The sequence below is a fragment of the Eptatretus burgeri genome, chromosome 18 (genome assembly GCF_056783735.1).
Source record: "Eptatretus burgeri isolate ZD-2024b chromosome 18, Ebu_testis_v1, whole genome shotgun sequence".
In the NCBI taxonomy this organism is placed as follows: domain Eukaryota; kingdom Metazoa; phylum Chordata; class Myxini; order Myxiniformes; family Myxinidae; genus Eptatretus; species Eptatretus burgeri.
The window spans coordinates 14292975-14307397 of NC_140978.1; the positions used below are offsets into that span (position 1 = coordinate 14292975).

General features: G+C 39.9%; 1 long non-coding RNA gene across 2 annotated transcripts; it reads left to right on the top strand.

Annotated features, from left to right (window-relative positions):
- The first annotated feature begins 6972 nt into the window (after nucleotides 1-6972).
- On the top strand, nucleotides 6973-14023 carry LOC147008636 (uncharacterized). 2 transcript variants are annotated; one of them, XR_015053234.1, is made up of 4 exons: nucleotides 6973-7325; nucleotides 12010-12240; nucleotides 12452-13123; nucleotides 13229-14023. It is a non-coding gene; the product is annotated as an uncharacterized LOC147008636 (long non-coding RNA). The 2 variants fall into 2 exon arrangements; XR_015053233.1 differs by having other exon boundaries at nucleotides 12452-14023.
- Nucleotides 14024-14423: the final 400 nt, after the last annotated feature.

Sequence of the window (14423 nt, forward strand, 5' to 3'; positions counted from 1 at the left end):
TCCCCACCTAAACTCCAATCCTCAACCAATTAAAAATCCTCACTCAACCTGTCTTGAGGTTGATTCCAATTTCCGATAATAACATACCATGTTTGTGTCTGGGTCTCAGCCCAGCATACAAGGAACTCAAGTACTTTATCACTTATATTTTAAAAGACACTTTTATTTGAAAGGACAACCATTATGCGCAATATTTAAGTCTGCCACCGAAGGTGAAGGAGGTTATATTTTCACCTCTTTCTGTTGGGTCGCCGAAATAGGTGACCCTTATTGTCAATAATTCTGTCTGTTTGTTGGATGTTTGTTCGTTTGTCATCAGCATAATTGGTAGTAAACGTGGGCGGATTTTGACCAAACTCGGGTGGTAGGTACATCTTATGACCTAGTGCTCTGGAAATTGTGATGGCTGCTAGGCACGTTTTGGTTCCCTAGCAACACCCGAAAAACCTTCAAAATCGGTACCGTTCATGCGAAATCAACTCCGAAAGCCATTATCCCATGTAGGGTTATGAAATTTGGCACGAATGATCTACAGGTGATGCTCTATCAAATATATTCCGGTTTTTGTGATATATGGAATACTTTACCCGCAGCGCCCTCCTACAATTATGGTATGCGTGAAAATTGGCGAAAATTGAAGACCCCCTAGCGACCAGGTGAGTGCATCGATACGAATGAAACTTTGCAGCTTCATGGTACTCAATGAGTACTAAAACTTTGCATCAGGACATATTGACCGATTTCGCTTAGGTCAGGGGTCAAAGGTCAATCAGTGCAAAAATCGATAATATGCGAGAGCTGGAGGTGCCTTCGCGCCAAAGGCTACTCCTCCTCGGGTTATGGTCAGAGGTCATGAAAATTCACACTAATCATCTGGAATACATTGTGCACAAACGATAAAGCCGGATTTTTTATTTAGATCTTTGTTCACCCACAGCACCCCCTCGAACTTTGGGGATTTCCGATTTCAAACCGCATTTTCGGTACTTTTCATTCAAATAGATACCGAGTAGTTATCAGTAGATGGAACTGGATGAGATTTGATATGCATAATCTTAAGGTGATTCCCTATTCACTATATGACATCCATTTTGCTCTATATCTTATAGTTTCCATGCTCGGCGACCCATCGCCACCTACCTGCTTGTCTGTTTGCTTGTTTGTCTGTGTACAGCATATCTCAAAAAGTTGTGGACGGATCCAGAAGAAATTTTGTGGACAGGTTCGGTGTGTTACAAGGCCGAACTGATTAGATTTTGGTGAAGATCCATATCCGGATCCGACTACTATAATTTTTACAGTGATTCTTCACCATTGAGAGATATGGCCAAAAACGATATATAGCACGTTGTCTCAAGAAGTTGCGGATGGATTCAAACGAAAGTTGGTGGACATGTTCGGTGTGTGACAAGGAAAAAATGATTCAATTTTGTTGAAGGTCCGGATCTAATAATTTTTTGAGTGATTCTTTACCACTGAGAGATTGTGCGAAACCGATATAAAACACGATATTTCAAAAAGTTGTGGACAGATTTGGATGAAACTTTGTGGACACGTTGGGTGTGTGAAAAGAAAGAATTGATTCGATTTCGGTGAAGATCCAAATCCGGATCTGGATACGAGGATTATTTAATTTTTAAAATGATTCTTCACCATTGAGAGATTGGGCCAAAAATGAAATGTAGCATGATATTTCAAAAATCTATTGGACCTGATATGTTCTAATGGATCAGGCATTGTGTGGCAGAGGTGTGCGCTCTCCCGAGTGCCCTCCTTGTTTATAATTATGATATTTTATTCAATCGCTGATATCACATCATATATTTTGATTTGAATTTATATACCGATTCTGATCTTCCATACTCTGTTACAGAAGCAGTTTATTGGCAAGAGTTATACTGGGTGGTTTACCATTGCCTTCGCAGCAGTAGTTGGGGCAGGAATTTGGAATTTGTTCATGGGGCCAGCAATAACTCACCTACTCTTTGCAAAGGACACCGTGGTATTTTTAACGTCCATTAACTCATGCCAGCAGAAGGGACACCCAGTTTAACATCCATCCAAGAGACAGCACACACATTGATAAATCTCCTTGCTTGTAAAACACCAGGATGATAGTTTTTAGCTGGCTGAGCTTGGAACCCAGACTGAACAACTTAGAGGCAAGTGTGTGTACCTCTTAGCAAACTTGCCAGCCCTTTGTATTTATATCGTTTATGATAATATTTGCATTTGATTTTTCATTTAATGGCACAGTTCTGGTTTAACATACCTCTCGAAACCGGCTTTAATGTTCCTCGGAAGAACGGTGCACTCATTGGTGGAATGCCCTGCCTGCAAAGCCTGAGGATGACATTTTACATTTGGGTTTGGAACAAGTCATACTAGATCATTCAAAGGTGAATGAATACCTTACTTCTGAGCTATTCTGTGAACCACAAACACGACAGATACTTCAGCTCTAATTACATGTCTTCTGGATTAAGACTGGAATCCCACCTCACCTTTTATCCATCTTGGGATCTGAATTTGCATTCCCTACTTGATATTGAGTTAATGTAAGATTTTATAAAGAGCAGTGCCATTGGGATGTTGGATCATCACTAAAATTCGATAAACAGGTAATCATAAACAACATTGACTTCATTAGTGGAATTACTTTGTTTATGGAAGCATGCCAGAAAAGTTTGAACCAAGTAAACATAGGGGAGGGTGGGGGTGGGTATACACAGTTCAGTGCAACAATGGTGTCATAGCTGAGACCATAATTCTTTCCTTCCTCCACCCAAGCAGAGTACTTTTTGGAATGAAAGAAACAGAACATCCTTTAATGATGAAAAGTAATGCCTCTTGTTTTTTTTTTCTCCAAAACAGGTAAACGTATTCGAATGGAACAAAGACTGATACTCAGATCAACATGTATTTCTCAACCTAATCACCGAGCTGTGGTCCACACATTTCTGCCAACTTTCATGTCGTTTTATGATGCTATCATGATAGAACTGTGCGTCCTACTTACCCAGCGCTTCACAGCAGCCTTGACATTATCATTGGAAGAAAACTGTTCTCCACAAAGATGTTCCTTTAGTTTGGGGAAGAGATTAAAAATCTGTTGGATCTAAGTCAGGGCTGTATGGCGGGTGCGGTAAGGTGGTGAACCCGAGAAGACTAATTGCTCCAGTCATCCTTGCAATCGTGTGAGGCCATGCATAATCATGCTGGAGGAGAACCATCTGCATGTAAGGACAAACCCTCCAATCCATGCCTTCAGATTCTATAGAGTTTCAATGTCGTGCTCAGAGTTAATTGTGGTACCCTTTGGCATGAATTCCTCTTCATGCATCAAAAAGGTTTTCAGCATGACTTTAGAGGCTTGTGTCTTGAATTTTTGGGGTTCTGATGATCCTTTGTGGTTGGCACTCCATTGACTGTCTCTAACTCTCAGGATCATAACCGCGCAATCAACTCTATTTCTTGTGCTTCATCCTCAGGTCATATCCCCATCGAACGCGCCCATCGCTTCAGGTTCTATTGGGTCACAATATTGAGCAGGAACTGGTCGTCTTCACATTCATCTTCTACATGTTTATCAATTCAAAAACTGCATGCTGCTTTAACCACACTGACAAGGTCATGCTGCCCTCTGCCATCTCAACAAAGGTAGCATCGAGACATCATTGTGAGAATCATGAAACTTTGCATTGGGTAATGTGAAAAACTAATGTGCGGAATGCGCTTTATTTCATTTGAATATCTTTGTCTGTTTTGGAGAAAACAAATGGGAGGCATTACAAAAAGCTGCACAACGTAAGCCCTTTGCCATATCAAACTCTACCAGGGTTCCTCTACAGCTGCAGACATGCTGTTGCTGTGTTTGAGCCTGGGGTGTAACTGCTGACTTCTATATATCCGGGTTATTCTCAACCTCTTCGTTTTTTTCACAATTCTCTTCATTCATTCTAATTCTTCATTTTTCTTTTGTTTTATCGATTTATCATTCTTTACCAATCCGTCTAGGAAAGTGAATTCTTGAAAAAAAAATTATGAAAGGCTCACTTGGCTGCACCTGGAGAGGTTTTAGGGTTGTAGAGTAGCAGCTGAAACCTGAATCCTATCCAGGTTCCTCCTGATGACCAATCAGCTCCCCCCCAAACAATTACCCTGGGTGGAACTCAGGTAGAGTTTGAAACAGCAAAGTGCTTACCTTGTGTAGCTTTGGGCAGCTTTCTTCAGCTCGTTCGAGCATGGGAGGAGTCGAGATATATATATATATATATATATATATATATATATATATATATATATATATATATATATATATATATATATATATATATATATATATATATATATATATATATATATATATATATATATATATATATATATATATATATATATATACATATATATATATATATATATATATATATATATATATATATATATATATATATATATATGTATATATTCCCAGCCACCTGGCTTATTTCTTGAGGTGAGAACAAAGTGGTTAATCCCTCAGGTTATTTTCAGGTCAGGTCAGGGCCTTGCCTTGCTATTGGTACCACGTAGCCCAGTACTACCTGTCTTGGGTCGGGTTGTCGGCGACTCAACCGGCACACCCCCTGGTGCACTTCGGCTAACCAGGTGAGGTTGGGTGTGTTGGTACCCTGCAGGACTAAAAACAAAACCTGTCAAAGGGCGGATGAACTTCTTGTGAGACAACGGCCATCTTCTGTCTATGTGAGGAGTGGCGCACACAGTCTTTTGTTTCACGCCTTGTAAGGCATCATGATGGCAAACAACCCAGCAAATCCAACACTTCCAGAGCCGGGAGTGCTCAGGATCTCTGCAGAATGCCCAGACCCTATGCAGTATGAAGACTCAACCTCAAACTCCATGTGAGGATTGAGTCCGACAACGGGGCCGAGCAAACTGCGCCTCTTTTGCGCTCTAAGGTAAAAACGATCCTCTCTATCTTCAACACAAACACCATCCGCCTCTTGCCTCGATGTACAGATATGCCATCCGAGGCAAGCAGCCGTGGGATCTCCATCCTGGGGATCCAAGAACACCGTCATGTACACCCAGACCAGGGGTTCCCAAACCCAGGGTCGTGACCCAAACTTGAACCCCCCCCCTCAAAATATCAGTTTTTGAGGGGGGGGTTCATGTCAAAAGCATTTTCTCTGACAATTTTTATCATAGGTACACTAGGTACCAGTATCATTTGGGTTGCGAGGCAAATGTGATTTCAAATTTTGGGTGTGGGAACCACTGACAAAAAAGTGTTGGAACCACTGACCCAGACAAAGATGAGGTTCATAGAGGAAGAGGGGATGCACCCCATCACCTTGTCCGCATGGAGAGAGACGATGACGAAGTCAGCACAAGGCGGAGTTGGGTTGATGTTGAACCAGAAAGCGAAGAAAGCACTGAGGGGGGTTGGCTCAGTCAGTGACAGAATCCTTACTGCGGAATTTAACGGAAACCTGGCAACCTCTGTCATCGTCTGTTACTCCCCGCACAACTGTAGCGAGAAGAAGGAGGTGGAGACATTCTGCAGTAAACTTCATGAAGCTGTCACTTCAATACCGGCATATTACTTTCTGGCTGTGATTGGCGATTTTAATTCCCAGGTTGGACAGGAAGATAGATGAAAAATAGATGAATTGACAAAATATTATCCCAGTAAACAGTAAAGAGAACTGTTTTTCTTTTAGAATATTCCAGTGCAAGTGAAAAAGCATGGTGGATATTGTAAACAGGATTGCAACTCATCTCATTAAAGAGCGTTAATGCAAAAGAGCACGAGAGACAAAGTAAATATCGTGTCAAACAGAGATTTGTGAACATTTCTTTTCTTTAATGTATGTATTCTTTAGTCAAGTTTATGCTGGCAAGATAGCCAGGGGTAATCCTTGGCTGAAAAGATATACACACTCAAAAGTGAGCTCTTTAGCCTTGGTTTGAATCTTTGCCCAGCTATAAACTGTCATCCTGGAGTTTCACAGGCTGGGTGAGACATCATTGTGTGTTCCATCCGTAGGATGGACGTAAAACTTGGCATCCCATCTGTCAGCAATGGTTGATGGTGGATGTTAAAGATCCTATAATATGGTGTCCTTCTCGAAGAGGAGGAGTGATCAGCAGCACCCTTGCCCAAGTTCTAAATTCCTGCACCGTCTCGTATCAGATGGGACTGACCTGTCCAGGATTGACTCAAGCCAAAAAACGTTTATCCAGTAATGATAATTGCCAGAGTTATGTAAAGAGTATTTTTTTATATATACATTGACGAGGCTCGTATGAGAGCTAACACACAACGCACAGCAAAGTGGGGCATGAGACAAGAGGGGCGGGAGAGGGAAGGACAAAACAGTGGGGAACAGAGACATTAGGAGATCTGTGGAAGAGAGAGGGATGGGGAGGGGAACACGGGGTATTCATTATAAGATATAAAAGATGTAAAGGGTATTGGCCTTCTTTGAAATATTATTTATTACCTAAGTGCAATCAAATTGAAAACCTTTATGTGATTGGAATGTATGGTGGAAATATATTAGGCAGCTTGAGTTTTGTAAAGGATGAACAATACCCTTTACAAAACCCTTTACAAAACCAGATAAATTATGTATTATTTTGAAACAAACTGTTCCCATCAACAGAATTTGGTGACTAAAAGTTAATTGGCTCGTTAGCATTCATAACCAATTTCACAGTGTTTACCTTGTGACTGCCGGCACAATTAGTTATTTAGCATTCTGGTCTCTGACTGTATGTTCACAGCCAATTTGAGGCTGAGCAGTTTAAGAAATTAGGCCTCCGATTCTCGATGTGCTTGGTATTGGGCAAAATCTGACAACCTTTAGCTGAAGAAGTATACAGTATTTATGGACTGGATATTTTTGTTGCTTGCCATCATTGACAAAATCGACCAGGTAGTATGTAAACAGTTAAATGCTTTGTGTATAGTTCACAAGTTCTGTAAAATCAATTCATATGTGTACTCGTAGAGTAGTCCCCTGCAAATCATTGAAAGATTTGACAAAGGGAATTTTGAATTTATAGGCAGACAGATGAAAGTAAGAGGGCTGGCAGGAGAGCTTAGAAGTATGTGTACTAGCCTTTGAGCTGTCTAGCCTGGGCTCTCATGTCGGCCCAGCTATAAACTGTCCTGTCACCCTGCTGTTTCACATGCAGGGATATTCATCAATGTGAGCATCATCCATCGAAAGGACGTGAAGCCGAAGGAGACGTCTGCGAGTACTGGTCATTGGTGGAAGTTAAAAGATTCCACGGTATCCTATGCAAAAGAGGAGGTGAGTTTTTGCCGGCACCCTCAACAAATTTCAAATTCCAGCTACCTTCAATCTAATGTCGGATCTTGGCAGCAGGTTCTTGAAAGACTTAGGCTAAGAAAGGTTCCCTGGCTGACCACACAATAATGTGGCAAAAATTGTGACCATCAAAAGAAGAAGACACTGGAGAGTAAATGTTAATCAATTATCCCTTTTTCAACAGCTTGCATTTGCTGTTGGTAAGTGCATAGACTGGAACAATAGTTCTTTAAAAATAAACACAAGCAATATATTATTTCAAAAATTTAGATGTACTTGATTTGATAATTGTCGATTTTTTCGTAGAACCTTATTGAATGAAAAATGAAAACGCACTATTCAGCAGTAATTGTAATTTTCGTGGATTTTCTGACATTTTGTCCGGATTCAGACACATCGGAAGTGGATAAAAACGCTGTTGTTGCAGTTGGTTCTTTGTTTATATTTCAAATTATTTTGTCAGTCGAATTTTTTAATTTGCTTAAAATTTCCTTCTGTAATTAGACCATTTAGGGACATTGCAGGACATGTCAGCTGTGAATACTAAATCTAATTTAGTGTTTGGTACTACAGCAGCATATAGCCATGTCATTTTGAAATTGTCAAATTGAAAACTAAAAGGACCAAACGAACTATATTTGAGCATTTTGTTGTTCAATTATGTTGGTTTGGTGTGGCCCTTTAAAAAAATTAAAACAGTTAAAACAAGTGTGCCAGGCACAACAAATCCCACCCATTTATTGATGAAGTTATGAGCGAAAAACGAGTTTCACCTTTTCGTGACATGACCTTGACCTTTGACCTAATTGGACCCAAAAGTTAATGGGGTCGTCCGAGGTTCATTACCCACCTGTGGATACAATTTGACAGTGTTTGAGCAAGCCGTTTTCCCATAAAATTGTATTTTCGTAACCATGTTTTAGATTTAATGGAAAATTTGTAATTTTGACCGATGACCATGACCCCCAAAATTTCGGACCCTACTGATCTTCACAAATATGCATTTTTCACTATAGGAATGGGTAGGATTATAAGTGACAAATACAATAAGGTTCACTATAAGCTTAGTTTGAAGTACATCAGATCATTTTGACGAAGTTATGAGCGAAAAACGATTTTGATCTTTTTGTGACCTTGACCTTGACCTTTGATCCAATTGGACCCAAAAGTTAATGGGGTCGTCCAAGGTTCATTGCCCATATGTGGATTAAATTTGATAGTGTTTGCTAAAGCCGTTTTGCCGTAAAGTTGCTAACAGACAGACAAACAAACAGACAAATAAACAAGCAGTCATAGACTGGTACTTACGAAATCGTCAACTTGACCTCTGACCTTGTCTAATAAAAGCTGTCTTGAGAGAAGGTAGCGACGCAAACCAGAAGTTTCTACGATGATTCTGTACCAAACCATCAAAAATCGAATGTTTGATCTCACTGTGACCTTGACCTTTGACCGATTTTGACCAAAATCTAATCAGCGCTAGTCCTCACCCTCCTGAATCACGGGGTGTAATTTGACATTGGTAGCTTATTCCGTTCTCGAGTTATCATGCCTACACACAAACACAAACACACACAAACAAACAAACACACAGAGGACGGAAGTCATCAATATACTTACGAAATCTTTAGATTTCGTAAGTAATAAAAAATCGTGCTTAGCATAACACTTGGCGAATTAGTTGACCTTTCCATGTGGTGCTCCAAGCTGTAATGTCTTGGAATGTGTGGTGTTTATTTGTTCGTACATTTATAAAATGATGCGATGTCACAAATAACAATTATCAGGCGCGCGTTGTCATTGTAACGGCAGCAGATTGAAAATTGTCACAACTCATTTAAAGCCACCATGTGACATTCAACAACTTATCATCGGTGCTTGTTGCCTTCATTATGATCGTAGAGAATATTTGAAAATACCTAGGAACATTGCTTTTCAACCATCTTTACGATCCCGATATCAGGTTTGAAATATGTTGTAAAACAAAAATATGAATTTTATATGTGTGTTTTTCATGTTTTGGGTGACCCTGACCTTGACATTGGGTCAATTTCGATCAAACTTTGTACACATGTTAATATTACATGCATAAATAGACAGTATAAGTTTCAATATAATAACTGCAAAACTGTTTGAGAAATAGCCATGTGTAATTCAAAAAATTACCTATTGGTTTATAATGGGCGATAATATAAAGTGATGCAGAATCCAGATCCTGATATTGAACATCACCAAACGTCACATATCCTTTTGCACTGTCGATTTCTATCAGCTGTTAAAATTTCATCCAAATCGGTTAAGAATTGTGACCTGTAGAACGAATAGAATTTTTTTTAAATCACGCTAATAGCTAAAAATTTTGACGTCATAGGCTTGCGAAAACTGTGCATAATTTGTACTAACATGCATTTAAAACATTTAGATATTCCATTGAAGTTTGTTTTGGCGTAAACAGGAAGTCGCTACGACTTCAGGTTACTGAGTTATGTTCAAAAGCTTGTTTTCACCTTTTTTTGACGTAACATCGTGACGTTAAGTGCGATTATGACGTGATTTGATCCCAGACTATTTCAGCAAGATTAGCTATTACATGTTAAAATTTGAGAACAATTGCTTCCATAGTTTCAGCTGCACACGAGCGTAAATATTTTTTAAAAAATGACGTCAATAGGCAAAACTTTGACGTCATACGCTTGCGAAAACTATGCGTAATTTGTAATAAGATGCATTTTGTATCATTTAGATATTTGAATGAAGTTTAACTTGACGTCAACTTGGTGTCAAGTCGTAGAGACTTCCGGTCACTGAGTTATGTCCAAAAATGTGTTTTCACGTTGTGTGACGTCACGTCGTGACGTTTAGTCCGATTAAGACAGGGTTTGGACTTGGACCGTCTCAGGTGGATTGCCTATCAGGTGTAAAAATTTAAGAACGACAGGTCCAGCCGTTTGGGCTGTAGACAACCGGACAAACAAACAAACCAACAAACGGAACAGACCAACATAGTTGACAAAATTGAAGATTTCGCCAAGTAAGGCCGAGGTCACATTTGGTCTACGGCGAGGATACGGCGGCCGTATGCCCTATAATTGACAGAAACGTGCGACAGCCGCAGTTTCTGCGGTGGCCTCAGGATGGCCCTATGCCATTTGGCTATCTTTTACAGGCCATAGGGGTCGCCGTGGAATTATAACACAGAGTTATAACTTTTTTGATTTCTATGTTTGCCGTTGCAATTCGACAAGCCGAAACAAAAGAACCAGTAAAAAAACCCACTCGTTACCGTCCGTCTGGCCGCACGTTCGGCTTAGGGCCCCCTTGCATTCCCCCTGCGGTCGCTTTGCGGGCACCTTGCGTCTGCCTTGAAAATTATATGGCCGCCGCAGGAACGCCCTAAGGTCACCGAGCGACATCAAATCAAAGACCGTACGGCACCCCCACGTTTTCGGTTTCCGCAATTTCTAAATACGCCGTGCAGCTCCCCGAAAAAATAAAAAACATATGTGACTGCTACATTGTGTGACCGTGGAAATACTGCGGCCGCCGTATAATTGCTAGTGGCCGTAGATTTTGGAGACCCCACGGCCGCCGTGGCAAATGTGACTTAAGCCTAACAAACCGGACGATTACAATATCCCGCTCCCTCCCTCCGGGGGACGGGATAATAATGAGTTCACATTTGTTCATCAAGGTGACCGTACATCCCCACGCGTGATCTCATATATCCTCACTCATCCTGCCATCCCCCCTCCCACCTTTCACCCTCACCGCACCCAAATATATTTGTGCCCAGACTCACATTATATATGATCCTGATTGTGACATCACCAGGCCTTCCTCATTGACCACAATGAAGGCCACGTGGTCTCACCACAATGTCATGACCTGAAGCACTACCCTTTCAATAGCCACAACCTCCAACCACGAGGTAGGAGGTGAAATTAAACACAGGTGAGAATAAGAACAACATGCATGGTGGAAAAGCATAGCAGGTGTCCCTTGTCTGGCAAAAATGTCAATTTTTACAAAAATCGTTCTCGTTCAACATCTGACATCACACAAAATACATATCCATCCATTCATTGGGACCATACTCTGTGCAGAGCGTTGGTGCTGCTAAAGCAGTCTCCTGGGCTATTGAGCACAATCCTGGACATGTCACCACTCCAACACAGGATAGATACCAGCATGCTGGCACTCATTTTTGCCGACCTCAGAAGGATGACAGGTCGAGTTAACCCCACCTGTTATTAATTCAACAGCAGAGCAGGATTTGAACTCAGGATCCCAAGCCCACCACCCGAGGAATTGAGCCAACACCAGGCATAAAATACATATGCTAGTAACTAAAATATAGAATATGTCATTCTTAATCAAGAAATAACTCATATTTTATAAATAATGTGCAATAAATAGTAATATGCCCTGAAATGTATAATAATGATGCTCGATTTTTCTCAATTTAAGAAAACATGAAATATCCATTTACCATGTTTACAATGTCTACTATCCATACCCAATACCAATGGAGAAGCACATTTATCCTTACATTTAAGTAAGGCTTATATATTTCAATTTAGAGAAGATTTTCACCCCATAAAAATTTCAAATGATACAAGGTTGGTTTGAAATAATTTACAACATTCTTCTTATTCTTTGTGTGTAGCCTGGTGCTGCTGGTTGCATCATTCGTTGAAGACACAGCTATGCTACTGATGCAATGCCCCAATTAACAGCACACTGGTGCTCATCTTGCCAACCTCAAAATAATGACAAGTAGAGTCAACACCACCTGGTGTTAATTCAATGGCTGACAGGGGCTCAAACTCAGGACCCGAAGATCCCAAGACAGCAACCCAAATTGCTAAGCCAACACCAGGCTTTATTTACAACACATGTAAGTAATTCTCACTTTTCAGCATCTGGAGAGTAATTAAATTACTCAAGATAACTACTATAATTTGGGTAATTAGGGCTTCTCAACTTTTATAAAAATAATTTTAGATTAGGAATGAATATTTACGTTTTTAACTACCATAACATATGAATCTGCAATATTTGTGGACAATGGATTTATGTAATTCGCACTTTTTTTGTTATCTTTTCAGGGTCTGAATCAACATGTCAGATGGACTGAAGTTGTACTCAAAGCAAACAAAGCAAACAAGGAAGCCAAGCTCAGAGATTACAAATATAATTTGCATAATACACAATGGCAGAAACAAATCAGATAAGTTTGTCAGACCCTAGAAAGCATCCAGATCGTCAAAGATCAAGGATGTTGCCAATGAAAGACAATTGAGTGATGATCCTCATAAAAGGCTTGATGATATATGCAAGAATATAGCAAAGGAACATCTTGATGGAAAAGGGCATCACAGACAGTGTTATCAAAATTCATGAATGATAAATACTAAAATGAGTACGTTGTGAGATTCTCAATCGTAAACCACAACCACTCTCCGATACACTCGTGTGCATCATTCATGTACATCAGTGAATACATTGACTGCAACAACATCAAGGGATCTCAGGTTGAGCGAATGACAATGCTATGTGAGAAATATTTATCCTTCATGCGAGGGCATACTCCTTCACACTACATTCCACAATACAAGACAAATAAACTAAAATCTAAACCCTCAAGCACTTTGGTTAAAGATTTGGGCAACTCAACTTGCGGAGTGAATTCGATTATTCACAGGAGTTACCTACAGATCAAGCAGAAGAAGCCGCCTTTGAATCTGTAACCTCACATGACAAGAGAGTGGAAGAAGCAGGTATGGTATTGCATCATTACATCATTGATTCATTCAGATAATCTGAAGAACTTTCCTCGCCACAATCTGCAGATTATTTGCTCTCAAACAATGTTTCACGACCAGGTCAGCTTGTGAAGTTCCTTACCAGCTTAATATCTTACAAGCAAGGCTGTGCTCAACTCACCACTAAAAAGGTAAGTTTGGTGAACTTTATTGGCCAAGACAATTGCTATGCAGTTAGTAATGGCTGATGGAAAATGCCGAAACATATACTCTTGGGTATGACTGTTGGCACATCACAGGAAGTGCTGAAGTCGTGAGTATTCCCAATCACTTTGGGAATCGTGTATCATATTCAACCCTGCTGGAGCTGAAAAAAAGCAATGTGTAACCATGTCATAGAGAGTGACAGTCTTCTACCAGTCACTATGGATAAACAAAGAAATGTTGTTATCCATGTTTGCTGGGATAACTTTGACATGAATGAAGAAACTCCCTCATGACCTGGTACGACACATTCCACCCATGGTATTGTGATGCAGGAAGTGACTGGAGAGAACCTGTCTCCAACTGAGACCACTGCACAATCAAAAAAGAGCAAGAAGAGGTCTGTCGAATATAAACCCCAAGAGCTAGTCATGCTTTGTGAAAAATCATCATGCAGAACCCAATCTGACAGTTGTGAAGATGAGCATTTCAGGTCCAGAAGTTGTGAAATATATTTTTTTTCAGGGAGTATTTTGTTGAAGTATTTGAGTAGCTTGATCCTACTGGAAGAAAATATATAATTTTCGTTTTTGTTTGGAGAGTTTATTTTTTCCCAGACATAATGTTATTAAATGTTTTTGTGCAATATGTCATTGGATGAAGGAACTCATTTCCTGTGATATCTAAGCAATAATTGTGTTGATATTGAATGTTAACTTGCATAAATATGAAATATGAAATTAATTTCAGATTAAAATATTGAAAAATGCATTATGTTGCCTCAGAATGGGGAAAAATAGGAGACATCCAAACTTTTGAAAAATTGCTTATTTTCGCTCTTTGTATTTTTAGTAGTAATACAAATCACTCTGTAACACAGCTGAGCACACCCAGCCAATTGGCAATCAAGCAGATTTCAAAGCCATAATACACATATTCTTCTAAGATTATGGTTGAGAAAATTCCCTTGGGGGAAAGGAGGGGGGAGGGTTTTGGTATCTGGCTCATGGACTATATTTAGTTGTTTTTTTTCATTTCAACACCACAGTAATGAACAAGTCTTTGAAGAAGGATTCCTAAGTAACTGTGATGAATTTTAACCAAATTCACA